The sequence below is a fragment of the Canis lupus genome, chromosome 37, assembly GCF_011100685.1.
Source record: "Canis lupus familiaris isolate Mischka breed German Shepherd chromosome 37, alternate assembly UU_Cfam_GSD_1.0, whole genome shotgun sequence".
Classification (NCBI taxonomy): Eukaryota; Metazoa; Chordata; class Mammalia; order Carnivora; family Canidae; genus Canis; species Canis lupus.
This window is the reverse complement of record NC_049258.1, coordinates 27,823,843-27,837,296: the sequence shown is the minus strand read 5'-3', so window position 1 is coordinate 27,837,296 and position 13,454 is coordinate 27,823,843. Positions and strand designations below refer to the sequence as shown.

At 41.4% G+C, this 13,454-nt stretch overlaps 1 long non-coding RNA gene across 1 annotated transcript in view; it reads left to right on the top strand.

Moving 5' to 3' along the window:
* The window catches only part of LOC111094450, a 30,402-nt gene extending 18,615 nt beyond the window's left edge, over positions 1 to 11,787 (top strand). The window contains exon 3 of the long non-coding RNA XR_005384998.1: positions 11,663 to 11,787. This is a non-coding gene — a long non-coding RNA (uncharacterized LOC111094450). The remainder of the gene's footprint in view (positions 1 to 11,662) is intronic.
* The last annotated feature ends 1,667 nt before the right edge of the window (positions 11,788 to 13,454 follow it).

The following is a 13,454-nucleotide window of genomic DNA, read 5'->3' as shown; positions in this document are numbered from 1 at the left end:
AGAAAGGTGGACCTAATGGCTGTTCCTAAGGAGAGGTAGGACTTCTCAAGAAGGTCGCCGTGTCCCAGGATCTAGCCTGCTTTGAAAGTCGTTTGACTGTCATCAGGTCTGCAGGGCTCTCTTGACAGTAAAGTTCCAATGAAGTCGTTTACATGAAGCTGACCGCAGCCCTCCTGAACCTCAGGCAGAAATGGGAACAATAATTTGTCAATCTGCAATGACACACTTAAAAGGTACAAGAAACAAGACACCTATGCACATCACTTTCTCTCTGTTGTCACTTTTATGCAAAGGCAAATCACGATCAGAAATTACTTTATTAATTAACTACAAGAAACCACCACTAGAAATCAGAAGTGCCTCAAAGTTCACATGATCAGTGTATACTTTTCTCTGCAGGCGTACCTCCGTGGGAAGCCAAACTGTAATCAGAAGTTTGGCGTGGATTCAGAACAGGGGATGGGGGATGAACTGAAAGTCTGATAGTGGAAGCTAAGGTTTATTAGCAGAGATAAGGGAGCTGGCTGTTCAGGGCAATTAGCACCTTGCTGGGGGAGTCCTGCATCTGCCACCACATCGGTGATGGCTTTGCTGACACCCAAAGTCTCGAGGCTGAGACTTCTCCCCTCATGACTCTTCATTTCTGGGATGTCCTGTGGAACACACCTCTCTTCATTTGTCAGATGGGTTTATATTTTCAATCAGATTACATTTAGTTCCGTAAGTCTCAGTTTTAATGTCTCTTCATCAGGAAACTTCCCTGCCATCAATTCAAATTTAGTCCTGTCATATCAACTGGCACATTTTGTTTGAGAGTAAGTTTCCCAATTTGTAATAGTACATTTCCTTCCATTTTTATTTGTCTGCTATTTCCCATTTCTTAGCATATCTGTGATAGGATCCATTGTGTGTTGATCTTCAGGTGTATAACTATCAGAAGGTAGTGTTCCCTAATTCCCAAGTTCATATCGGTCAGGTTTATAACATCAATGTACTCTCTAAGAACAATGCTTGTGTTCACTATTGTTGCTTTTTTTTTCTTTTATTTTCTTTTTAACACTCCTTAAAATCTGTTTATCCCCATTCCTTGCTGGAGCACTTTGGCTGGCATCCATGGATCTATGCTGTGATGGTTTTCTTCATAACGTTCCGTTCATTCTTTCTTTCTCCCAGCTACTTTCAAAGGTGGATATTCCTGATGGTTTTAGCATTGCTATTCTCCTATCTTGAAGAAACAGATTGTATATAGTGATTTGTGTTATTCCCATTAATTCACTGAATTTATCATTTTTGACTATATACTACTATATACTAGCCTATAGCTTTGTGTGTTGTAGAGTTTATACATACTACAGTATGGTATATATAAACTACATATACTAGTACGTAGATTTGACTATACACTACTATGTGCCAAACACTGAATGACAGACTGCCTTCTAAAGAGCCATATGAGGGGCACCTGGGTGGCTCAGTGGTTGAGCATCTGCCTTTGGCTCAGGCCGTGACCCTGGGGTCCTGGGATTGAGTCCCACATCGGGGTCCCCGCAGGGATCCTGCTTCTCCCTCTGCCTGTGTCCCTGCCTCTCTCTCTGTGTCTGTCATGAAAAATAAATAAAATCTAAAACACTAAAAAAAATAATAAAGAACCATATACATGTGTCTGCCACCAAGTTGCTCATAATCCTATTGGTAGTAATAATCACTCTGTTTTAAACTACAGTGTATTCATAGCAAATATGAGGTATAGTAAGGACAGCGGATGAAAAAACAATTGCTATTGAAAGATAGAGTGAAAAAAAAAAAGAAAGATAGGGTGTTCCTCACAGTTCCCAAGAGGAGGGGCCCCACTAGTCCATGGGGGCAGGCATACAAGGAATCAGGAGAAGAGGAAAGCTGTGGATAAGAACCTTCACTGTAGTTTCCTTGAGAGAAAACTGGTGAAATATGGTAAGCAGGGTACTTTGAAAAGATTCAGCGTGTTCTGGAATATAGAGCCTGTCTTAATGTTTAGTCTGTGCCCTGAGGTGATTAGAGCTGGTGGATAGTTGCTCAGAGCATGAGAGCCAAGGAAGACAATGGTTGGGATATGGATTCTAGATTGGTTAGTTTTTTTAATGTATATATAAAATATTATATATTTTAATATATATATATATATTTATTGGAGTTCGATTTGCCAACATATAGTATAACACCCAGTGCTCATCCTGTCAAGTGTCCCCCTCAGTGCCCATCACCCAGTCACCCTATCCCCCCACCCACCTCCCCTTCCACTACCCCTTGTTCATTTCCCAGAGTTAGGAGTCTCTCATGTTTTGTCACCTTCTCTGATTTTTCCCACTCATTTTCTGTCCTTTCCCCTATAATCCTTTTCACTATTTTTTATATTCCCCATATGAGCGAAGTAAGTCAATCAGAGAAGGACAATCATTATATCAGTTGGTTACTTTGTATTTGAAAAGTGTGCTCACAGGTGAGTTGTTTATATCTTTAGGAGTCTGTTAACTCTAGAAGGGATAGACTCTCCTGGTTAGTTAGCAGGGCACCAGAGGTCAAAGCATCAGAGTACAGAAAATAAAAAGCTTGGGTAATACTCTGTAAAAGTTAGGACAGGCTAAGTTATGCTGTAGTAACACATAGATACCAAACCTCTTTATTTCCAACTCTCATAAAGCCTGCTATGGGTCTAGTTATCTCTTATGACAGCTTGCCCTCTCATTGTGGCTAGATGATCAATACTGCTTCCCATCACAAACCCTCTGCTGTCATAACTTAAGGCCTCCATGCTCATGGCAGAAAAGAGAGATTCCAGAGCACTATTAAGCCTTTCTCTACTCTCTCAGCCCCCCAAAGGACCCCATTACACTTCTGCTCACACTCCATTCACTAGAACTACTCCTATGGCTCTGCCAGTATGTACATGGGGGTCATGGCGGGATGCTATTGCAGAGGTGGCTAGTGGGAAGTTCAAAACTAGGGGTTGAATGGAGGCTGGACTAAGTCTACAAATATCAGCGACACCATCAAGCACCTATGAGTCAAGACTACCCCAGAACAAGCCAGGGGCTACAACACTGGGACATTGATAACAGAGACTGTTGTCTGAAGGCCAGGATAGGTGAAATGCACCCCACCTGGAGGTCAGGGGGAGCCAGAGAAAACTGTAAGACTGCACTAGAATGAGAGAACCCTCTGGATCTTCTTCTGTGGCCAAGGTGCCAGGTAAGGGGAAAAAAGGGTGGGGGGGGAATTGGCGCAAGGGGAAAGCAATGGACAAAACAGAATTTCCCCTGAAAAGTTAGCCCAAAAGAGACCATTTTTCAAATGAAAAATTAACCTACCCTGAAAGGCTTGTTATTTTTCTTCCACTCCCAAGCAGAAATATGGGCTCTGAAACTAAGCTGGGTTCATTGATGAAAATGAAAAAAAGTTATATTTAGCACTCCCCAATTTGTGACCATTATATTAAAAAACCCTTATATGGGTCTAGTCTAATTTTTATTTATTATGAATAAAATTGTCATTTTTGCCCAGAACCAAAATTAGATTGTAGAGGAGGTCACTTATGTCTGTGAATATCATCCTTCCCTTCTACTCATCACAAGCAAGTAAAGAGAAAGGAGGGCTTTAGGTGTGCCCTAAGTGAATGTGGGTCCCAAGTAGAGGCTGTTGGCATGAGGAAGCTGGACTTGAAGAAGACTAACTACATCTGGGGCATCCTTTTTTTAAAAAAAGATTTTATTTCACAACCTGAGCCAAAGGCAGATGCTCAACCACTGAGCACCCCAGTGCCCGGTGCGGGGCATCTTATATATGACTAGTTAAAGGTACATATTTGACCTTCACTGTGTGGTCCTAAGTTAGAAGCTGGGGCAAAAATTAGAGAAAATATTGGTTACTAAATCAAGCCCTAGCTGTTTGGGGGTGATTCTTACACGGATTATTGTTTGGCCTCCTGGAATACACTCTTCAGATAGTAGTTGACTTCTTGGATTGCTTACAGAAGACAGGCTGTCTTCTTGGGCTGCTTGCTGCAGGTTGCCACAGTTTTATTTTCATATATAATTTGGCCATTGTCTGTATACTCATTCTTTCAAGTATATTTGATCGGTTTTTCTGCTCCTCAACACAAAACGGGTAGTTTCTATGTGTACATTTCTAAGTGACAAATGGGGCTTCCAAGCACATTTTCCCCAAAGAGCCAATGACTGATAGCTATCTTTTAATGATCATCAATATATGCCAGCTGAGCCTGATGGATGTAGCCTCTCATTCTGTCCTCACAATGACCCTACAAGATAGATGCTGTTACTGCTCCCATCTTATAGATGAGAAGACTGAGACACAGAGGAGTTAAGAAACTTGCCCATAGTCCTCTAAATTGGAAATGGAGGAGTAGGGATTTTTGCTAAGTCTTTCGGTTTTAAGCAGTGTATTATTGTGTCTGTACTACTGTTTCCCTAATAGCAGTGAATAGCAGTTCCTTTCTTATAAAGTCAGAGTATGGCTCTAGCCACCCACGCTACTGCAGGGGTGAGAAACAGGGCCAGAATCAGTAGGGACTCTGAAGACAGGAAAATGGATGGCTCCCTCAGGAGTATAAATGTCAAGTACAAGCATGAGGGGGCTTTGGTGGAGGGCACAGACATTCTGCAAAAACAGATCATACCTAAGTTCAGCTCTTCATGGTCAAAGGCAGCTTTTTTTTTTTTTAAATCCCTGACATATCTGTGTTGTGAATTAGAACATGTGTGTTACCAGTTTTAGATGCCACATATATGTCCGTAACATGCCTGCCTTCCCCATGCCCTTGGCTCACTGAGTTAGCCCTGTACACTGCTACTTACCACCACTTTATACTTTTTTGGTTTAAAATTATTTCTTGGCTTTCCGAGCATGGAAGGGGCTGCCTGAATGCAAGCCTTTGCACACAGTGGGTGTTCAGTACATTTGGCTGGTGTACTAAGAGAAAAAAAAAAAAAAAAAGAAAGAAAAACATTGCCAGAAAGACAACTCCCTGGGGTCTGGGGAACTAAATTATAATTTAAGTCAATAATTTGCCCTTAAAGAGTATTTTTTATACATTTGTAGCATGAGAAATAGAATAATACAAATTCTCTTTAGGTATCATATATAATATTGTTTCCAAATGATTTCTTTTTTTTTTTTTCCTTACAATGAAAATTCTAACACTGTTGAGATGATATAAATGCATTGGTTACTTTAAAGTAATCTCAAAAATGTCCATCAAATTTTCTCAAGAATTTTATCATTCTCTATTTATCTTAAAGCAGTGCTCGTACTATTAGGGTATGAGTATATAATACGGTTTTGATGTCCCTGTTACATTATGGTCATAACAGTCCTTAATGTTAATGACAGGTGGGTTTATCACTCCAGTATAACTAGGTGAGGCACTGGGGAAGCTTCATTAAGCCTTATAAGGCAATGGTGTCCTCTTTCATAAATGACCACGCCTGTGTACTAAGTAGTGTGATCCTCAAAGATCTCATTGGAATCAAATTCTTAACTCAGTTCTGGAAATATCACTGACTGATTGGGGTATCCTGATATGGGATGACGGAATTGGTGAGATTTTGGGTGTTTCTCTGAGCAACATTTTAATCTATAGATATGTGGTGTGTCTGGACCAGCAGCGAACCACTCCATACTGAGAAGGTAGTAAGAGTGTCTTTCTCAATGTGCCAATTGGCCTTTGTGACCCATCTTCAGTGGATGATGGAGTCTCACTCGCTTATTTGTTCTTTTTTTATGACAATTTTCCAAGGACCACCCTAGAGAGAGGTGCTCATTTGCCATTCAAGACACCCTTCCTGAGCCTGGCTAAGGCAGTCATCATGAATGCAAGTACCTGAGCTTATTCCTCATGTTGGATGCTGTGCGGGCTGTTCTGCTCCAGGGCTTCCAAAGCTGGCTCGGGCCACCTGCACATCAGACACTTGATCCTTTCTCATTTTAATCCCTATCCATACAGGTCCAGCTTTTTGAGTTTGTTTCCCAACCCATTCTCAGTTCCTGGCTCTTTATCTAAATTTGGCATTTAGACTTTCTCCAACAGGCTTGGCTGTTCCCCTTGCTTTCATTGTGCTAGAACATATAATAGAAAACCCATCTTTCACTCTGCAACCATAGAAACCAGTCCTAATGCTAGCCATTTAATAGCTGTGTCAACAGGAGCAGCCCCAGAAGTGTGGGAGAGGGGAATACATAGAGCCTGTGGGTCAAATTGAAGTATAAAGGTCAAAGATAGTATTAAATTTCTATGGACAGCTCAGTGTGGAAAATTAAAATAAAATTAAAATAAAATAATAATAGTGTGATACTTATTTCCTTTAACTTAATTCCTTTAACTTAGTAGTTGTAGCTCTGAACTTTTAAAACCTGTGACTATGGGATCCCTGGGTGGCTCAGCAGGTTTAGCGCCTGCCTTCGGCCCGGGGCATGATCCTTGAGTCCCGGGATCGAGCCCCACATTGGGCTCCCTGCATGGAGCCTGCTTCTCCTTCTGCCTGTGTCTCTGCCTCTCGCTCTCCCTCTGTGTCTCTCGTGAATAGATAAAATCTTTAAAAAAAAACAAACAAACCTGTAACTAGCACTTTAATCAATTGTGAGAAAGGGGATGAAGCATTTCTAGACTAATCTGCCACAAGAAGTCTTTTTCAAACCCTCTTGGAATTGACAGATTACAAAATGCCACCTTACCATGGCATCTCTATTCAATGACCAGAAGTTCATGTTGGTGAATGAGGGAAGAATCCATTTCTGATGGTTGACTCAGCACTCTGGTAATATTTTTAATATTTATTAAATTATTAATTTAATCTTTATTAAATATTATTAATATTATTTTTAATATTCAGTTTAATACACAGTTAGCAAAATTAGGCTCCATTCCATCACTTACACCTACTGCCTGTTGAAGATGGCTGCGTCATTAGCCTGACAAAGTTGAGCCAAGGGTCTCTGGGCTATGCTGAGCCATGCCAAGCCTTCCCCCTCCCCTCACCGGTGCCCTACTTCTTGAGAATTTAATTTTCAACTTAATAGAGGGACCAAGCATTCAAAAGAATTTTCTCTAGAATGGGTAATATTCGAGATTACACTGACTGTCTTAGGCCTGAGAGAACTGTTCATTTAAAGGGCGAGGATCTCAAAAGGACTAAATAAAGTAAAGAAGAATACAGAAATGCTTTATAAGGTGTAGATTTTACAGGCAGAAAGAATGAATGCACAAGTTGATTGGGCATCACCATTATGTAAATCCTGCTGGGGCTCCAAGGTTCTGCTCAACTCTTCTATGAAGACGCTTACTATGGGTCCCAGCACCCAGCACCGTGGGTCCAGCACCTCTCTCACTCTGCGGCCCTACAGAACCATGACTGGATATTTCACATGCGTAACCCGGCACGTGGCATGGGAATTTTCTCTCAAACCCTTATCAGCAGGTGCCGTGTGTCCCCACAAAATAGGCACCTGATGTTCCTTGATTAAGGATCACGAAGAGATACATTTGTTGGGACAGGGAATTCCTAGACAGTCACATCTGATGCATTCACGTTTGTCCAGTCCACCTTACCTCTGGCTTTAGACATGCTGACAACAACATCCTAGGGTAGTTGTGAGCGTCACATTTGCAGACAATGTCTGTGGAAACGTATTGTGAACCATAAACAACACCCTGACTGCGAGTAATTAATGTGGCAGGGTAATGACGACAATCCCAAGTGGAATATGTGTGTAAGTCAAATTTAGATGATTCAGCAACATCAGTGAGGTTGAGCAGAATGTCTTTTCTCCAGACAAGAGGCAGCAAGGTGGATTTTCTGGGATTCAGAAAATCTAAGTTCGGCTTCTTGATTTGCCATTGGTTTTGTGTCTAGTCTGAGCTTGATGTTTCTTCTCCTGTGAAATTAGGTAGCTGGGCAGATTGATTTCTAAATTCTCCTCTGATTCTATAAGCAAAGTGTTGTAAGATTTAGCATCCGATCATTTCCTTTTCATATAGGGTGGCTGGACAAACAGAACATCTTATAGGGAATCCACTATTGTTTCTTTTCCCCCAGTTCATCGTTAATTAAAGATCATTGATCATTAATATGATCATTCTGATTCCAGTCTTGTTCTAGAAGGTTTATGTAAGTAAACAAAATAAAAGCATTGGAGATAAAAAAAGATGCCAATTTCTCAAATTTAAGTACAATCCTTGATTCTGAAATTCTTGTGATACTGGATTCTATCTATTAACATAGATTATTCCAAAATTATTATGTTTTTGTTTTTGTTTTTGTTTTATCAGAGCCCTTGCTGGGAATATGGCTCTGGGGAAGAAAGATACTTGGCAATGGAACAGGAATTAACATTTCAGTGCAAGGAATCTTGATTAAATCTGAGCAGATATTGCATGAGTAAACTATGCAAAATCTTCTTGGTATAGGAGCTTAGGGGAACAATAACATTTCAGGCTGGGATGCTCAGAGAAAGCCATATGAGAGAGTTCGATATAAATTAGGATGTATTAAAGAATGTAAAATGTACATTGAGTAGCAGATGCCAAGAATAATAGGACAAAGGTGAAAACATACAAAGGCTGTTTTCCCGACAGCTAGTAAAGCAGCCAGAGTGCAGAAGGTCAGATACGGTGGTATTTGGAAGATAAGGCTTGAAACACAGGTTAGCCCTAACTGGGGATGACATTGAATGACACTGAATGGATGAACTTCAAAGAATTTTATCCTTTAGGCAAGAAGGAGTACATTCCAAACTTTTTAAAAACACAACAATGATTGTTTTTGTTTTATTTAAAAATATTTCCATCATTCATCAGGATGAGTTTAAAGAGGAGGCAATGACAACAGCAGAAAAATTAACATATTATTCCCAAAGTCCAGGTCTGCCTTGACAAACCCCTGAATTTCATGAATGGCAGTAGGAATGGGGGGGGGGGGAAGGAAGAGAAGCAAAATATTGGGAAGAGAGACTTGTAGGCAGAAGCAACAAGTGAAGGCAACAAGGCAAATGCCTGTGAGGTTTGAGATCTGGGACACTGAGCAAATTAGTGGTATTTTTTATAAAGAAGAGAAAGTACAGAAGATCAAACACATTTTGAGGAGCCTAATAGGGTCTTCAGTATTTAAGATAATGAACTTGAGTAGTGGAAATAGAGTGCAGGTGGGGGTAAGTGCCAGGAGGGGGTCTTCTCTCACTGAGAGTAGGTATCCCAGTACGGGCATTCTGGGAGGTGGGGGGAGTAGGGGTGTAGTCAAACCTGCTTTGCATTTGGGAATGTGTGAACCTGGCCCTGAGGCAAAAGGGCTTGGATTTTGGGGTCAGACCCTCCAGGCTTTCTCTCTCAGCCCCACCACTTGCAGGCTACTTGACCTCAAGCAAATTACTTAACCACCTGAACCAAATTACTTAACCTGTCCAGTAAAAATAGCCAGTATTAGTGCACCACTATGAGGATTGAGTAAGTAAATCTCTGTAAAGTGTTTGGGACACTAAGCATTTTTTGGAAAGATTTTATTTATTTATTCACGAGAGACACAGAGAGAGAGAGGCAGAGACACAGGCAGAAGGAGAAGCAGACTTCCTGCGAGGAGTCCAATGGGGGACTCAGTCCCAGGACCCCGGGGTTATACCCTGAGCCCAAGGCAGAGGCTCAACCGCTGAGCCACCCAGGTACCCCTAAACATTTTTAAATTAACTAAACATTTTTAAATTAACTTTTCTAAGACTTGATTTTCTCCAGTGTATAATTAGATTACAGTAGTATTTATTTATAGATCTACTGTGAGAGTTAAATATGAAAAAAGTACACAAAACTCCCAAGAAAATGACGAGTTGGTAGCAAGAGCTCACGTTTGAATGACCACTTAAGTCAATTATCCAATGATCGTCTACCAGGTGCCCACCACATGGCAGGCACTTTCCTAGAAGCTGGAGGTGACCTTGAGGGAAAGAGTGCAGGTGAGCCCAGCAATGTGATGTCATGTGAAAAAAGGAAGCAGGTCCAGGCCTTTAAGAAGGAGGTGCACATGGGCTTAGGGTGGTAAGGAAAAACGTCCCTGGAGAGGGGACATTTGGGCAGAATTTTAGCTGAATGCAGTGAGGGGAAGGCCAAGCAGTAACCTGCACGAGGGTGAGCCCAGACCCGACCTGGACGCGGAGGAGGAAGTTTGCAGACACAGCCAACCTCGAGCATGTGGCATGTGCTGCCTTGGCTTTGTGGGCAGGTGCCTGTAGCCTGGAGGACCCTTGGGTGGGGAAGGGAGGGGAGGGAGGGGAGGTCGGCTGAGGGCGGATCCCCAGAGCAGTGCAGGCCAGCAGAAGTAAAATGCCAGCTGTGTATGTAGTGCCCTTAAGGTTTCCAGTAGCTGCAATTTGGGAAATAATGAGAAACAGGTGAAATTAACCCAGTGTGGTCAACACATTATGTCAACACACAATCACTCTAAAAAATAGTAACCAGAAATGTATAATCTTTTGTCTTTCTTTCTTTCTTTCTTTCTTCCTTTTTTTTTTTTTTTTTTTTGTACCAAACCTATCAGACCTGGTAGGCCTTTTCCACTTAACATCTCAGAAGCAACTGAGGGGATTGAGGCAAATAGGAAGTTGTTGGAGGGTTAGAGAGTTGGGGGAAAACGTGTGTGTGTGGCCCAGGGGGAGGGATGGAGATATGACTTGATTTTGTCTTTAAATTTGTCACTCAATAGATGACTACCAAGTATTAATCTTACTTCTCACACTCGGCTAAACAAAAACTATCTCCTAGGCTTACTTCTTTAAAATCGTGTTAAACCCAGTTGCAAACTCTTTTTTGCTAGGGGAATGAGAAATTTATTCCCCAACATTTTTCTAATTCCACTTCCTTTTTTTCTTTTTCTTCTTTCCACATTTTTAACTCATGAATTCAGTGTTTCTTTGGTTGTTGGAATAGGGCAGGTCGTGCAGTGCCAAAGCATCGGAGTCCATTTCAAGTACCAGCCTAGTCTGGTTGTTACTGAGATACCCATCTCCAGGGCCCAGGCATTCCCAGGAATCTGTGGCTTCCATGCCTTAGAGGGCACAGTACATGGCAGAGAAGGAGCCTGGTGTCTGGTGCCCTGCCTGCCTACTGCCCTTGTAGGGTCCTGTCACACTTCACAAGTAGTTCTTAATTTTATGAGAGACACTGATTTTCCTCCCCTTTATAGGCCTGGACACAAGTGTTACCCATTTCTCTTTCCTTCTCCCCTCCCCAAAGAATACCTAGAATGATCCTTTCAATCACTCAGATTTCAAAAGAGACAAAAAGAAGGGTTGTCTTCTGCAGCTCTTGCTCCCCCACCGCCACCCCGACCCCCACCTCTTGAATCTCTGAAGCAAAGAATTTGAATGGGCTTGACTACCTGCTCAGAACAAACGAATGAGAAATACAGGGAACAAATGCAAATTAGCACCTCCATGAATTACCTGCCACAGTAGCTCTTATTATGGTGCAGAAGACCTTTAATTGGTGACTGAATATTTCTAAAATCTCTGAACTGGATAAATTCACATCAACCAGAAGTGTGATGTACGTGTGGCTCTGCAAAAGCATAAAAAGCAAAGAAGTGATTGCTAGATGATTTATTCATTTCTGACTTTCTTCACATTTCAGCCTTGCTCCTCAAAGTGAGATCCTTGAACCAGCAACTTTGGCAGTCTCTCAGAGGGAGAAATGCAGCATCCCAGGTACCTCCACAGTTCTAGGAATCAGAAGCCAAGTTGTAACAAGATCCCCAGGTGAGCAATGTGCACACTCAAGTGTGAGAAGCCCTGATCTAAGACACAGGGACTCTAATTTGGAGCTTAGATTTGTTGTCAGCCAGTGGCTCTTCCTGATAAATTAAGCCATCAAAAGTAATAACCAGGTGCCTATAATGTGTAAGGTGCTGAGCTTGGGGACTGCAGGGATGCATAACAGTGAAAGACAGTCTTTGCCTTCGAGGAGCTCATGGTCTCATTGGCAAGATAAGATGCAAACACGTGAAAAGTGAGTACGTATCTAGCAGAGCACAGACGATAGAACGTCAACAGGAGTTTATAATCGCTAGGTGTTTAGGGGATAGAGAGGATTCCAGCCAAGTTTGAAATGTGGGAAGGATTCATTGTTCCAAATTATAGAACTTTATTCTCTTTGCATTTAAGGTCACTGGGAGAAAAAAAAAATCCCCCCCTCCCCCATGAAGAATTACAAGCCAGAGGCAGACCACACTTCTGAGAAAAGCGATAGGTGTCTTTTTTTATATACAAACATAAGCATGCGGGGTAGAAAGACTCCATAAGGTGACAGTTTACTTCCAGATTTCTCTTTTCCTTGAGGCATGTTTGGTAGCAGAGTGCTGAAGAGAAATAGCATACAACATATTCTTATAAGTAGCAGCTGGTGTCCTTGCAAATGGGGGTGGGAGGTGGAGGGGGAGGAATGTCTCAAACATTAGACCACACCTATGGTTTCCAACCAACGTGTGTAGTTTGCAGGGATGCAAATCGAAAGTTCCATGACTATACATATGTATTCTTTGTAAGCTAAAATCTTTACTTACCTCAACAGAAAAATCCTGAGAGGAATGCACGGCACGCTTCCTCCTGATGAGCTTGTTCAAGATGTGCAAGGGATAAGAGGTATTTGGTGACCATGGTAAGGGCCCCAAGGTTGGATCTACACAGTGAACCAGAAAAAAAAGATGCTATGGTTTGTCTCCACTTATAATCTCATTCTTCTTCAGTATTAATAAAACTTAATGGAAAGCCCTACCTTTCGTTGAACTCATTATTTTAGCATTTTAATGATTATTCTTTATGATTTATAGGGCCCATGTTGCCCATAATGCACAACTAGAGGTAGCATGTCCTTTCTAGGGTCAATGGCTCTACACAACTTTTGTAAATATGGCTGGTGTGTTATACTTTTATTATATGATTAGCTTTGGCAATCAGGAATTTAAGTCATAATTGAATCATGTCAAGTACATTTACATTGCACATGAATCCAAGAAAAGAATGTGATGAGTACACCATAGGTTTAATTCAGGGTTATCTAATTGTTTTATCCTAAAATATAGCTCCTCTCATCTTGCTGAACCCACACACTAAATTAGAGACTTCTGGCTGCCAGAATTCATTTGTGTTCTTGGATTTTCACTTTGAAAACTTCCAAAGGAGACCAGGAATCCTGCTGATAGCAGAGTAAGCCTCAGCTATGAAAGTCAAACTGGTAATAAATATGAAGAAAACCTTAATCAGTTTTAATGAATACAAATAGCATAATGCCTGGATCAGGGGAGTCCGGGGAAATGTTCAGCATGGTCGTGGGTGGAATTCAACAATTTTTTAAAAGAGAGACTGTTGGAGAAAAGGGCCTCTGATTATGGTAAACAGTAATGGTGGAGGATTTATTCATGCTTATA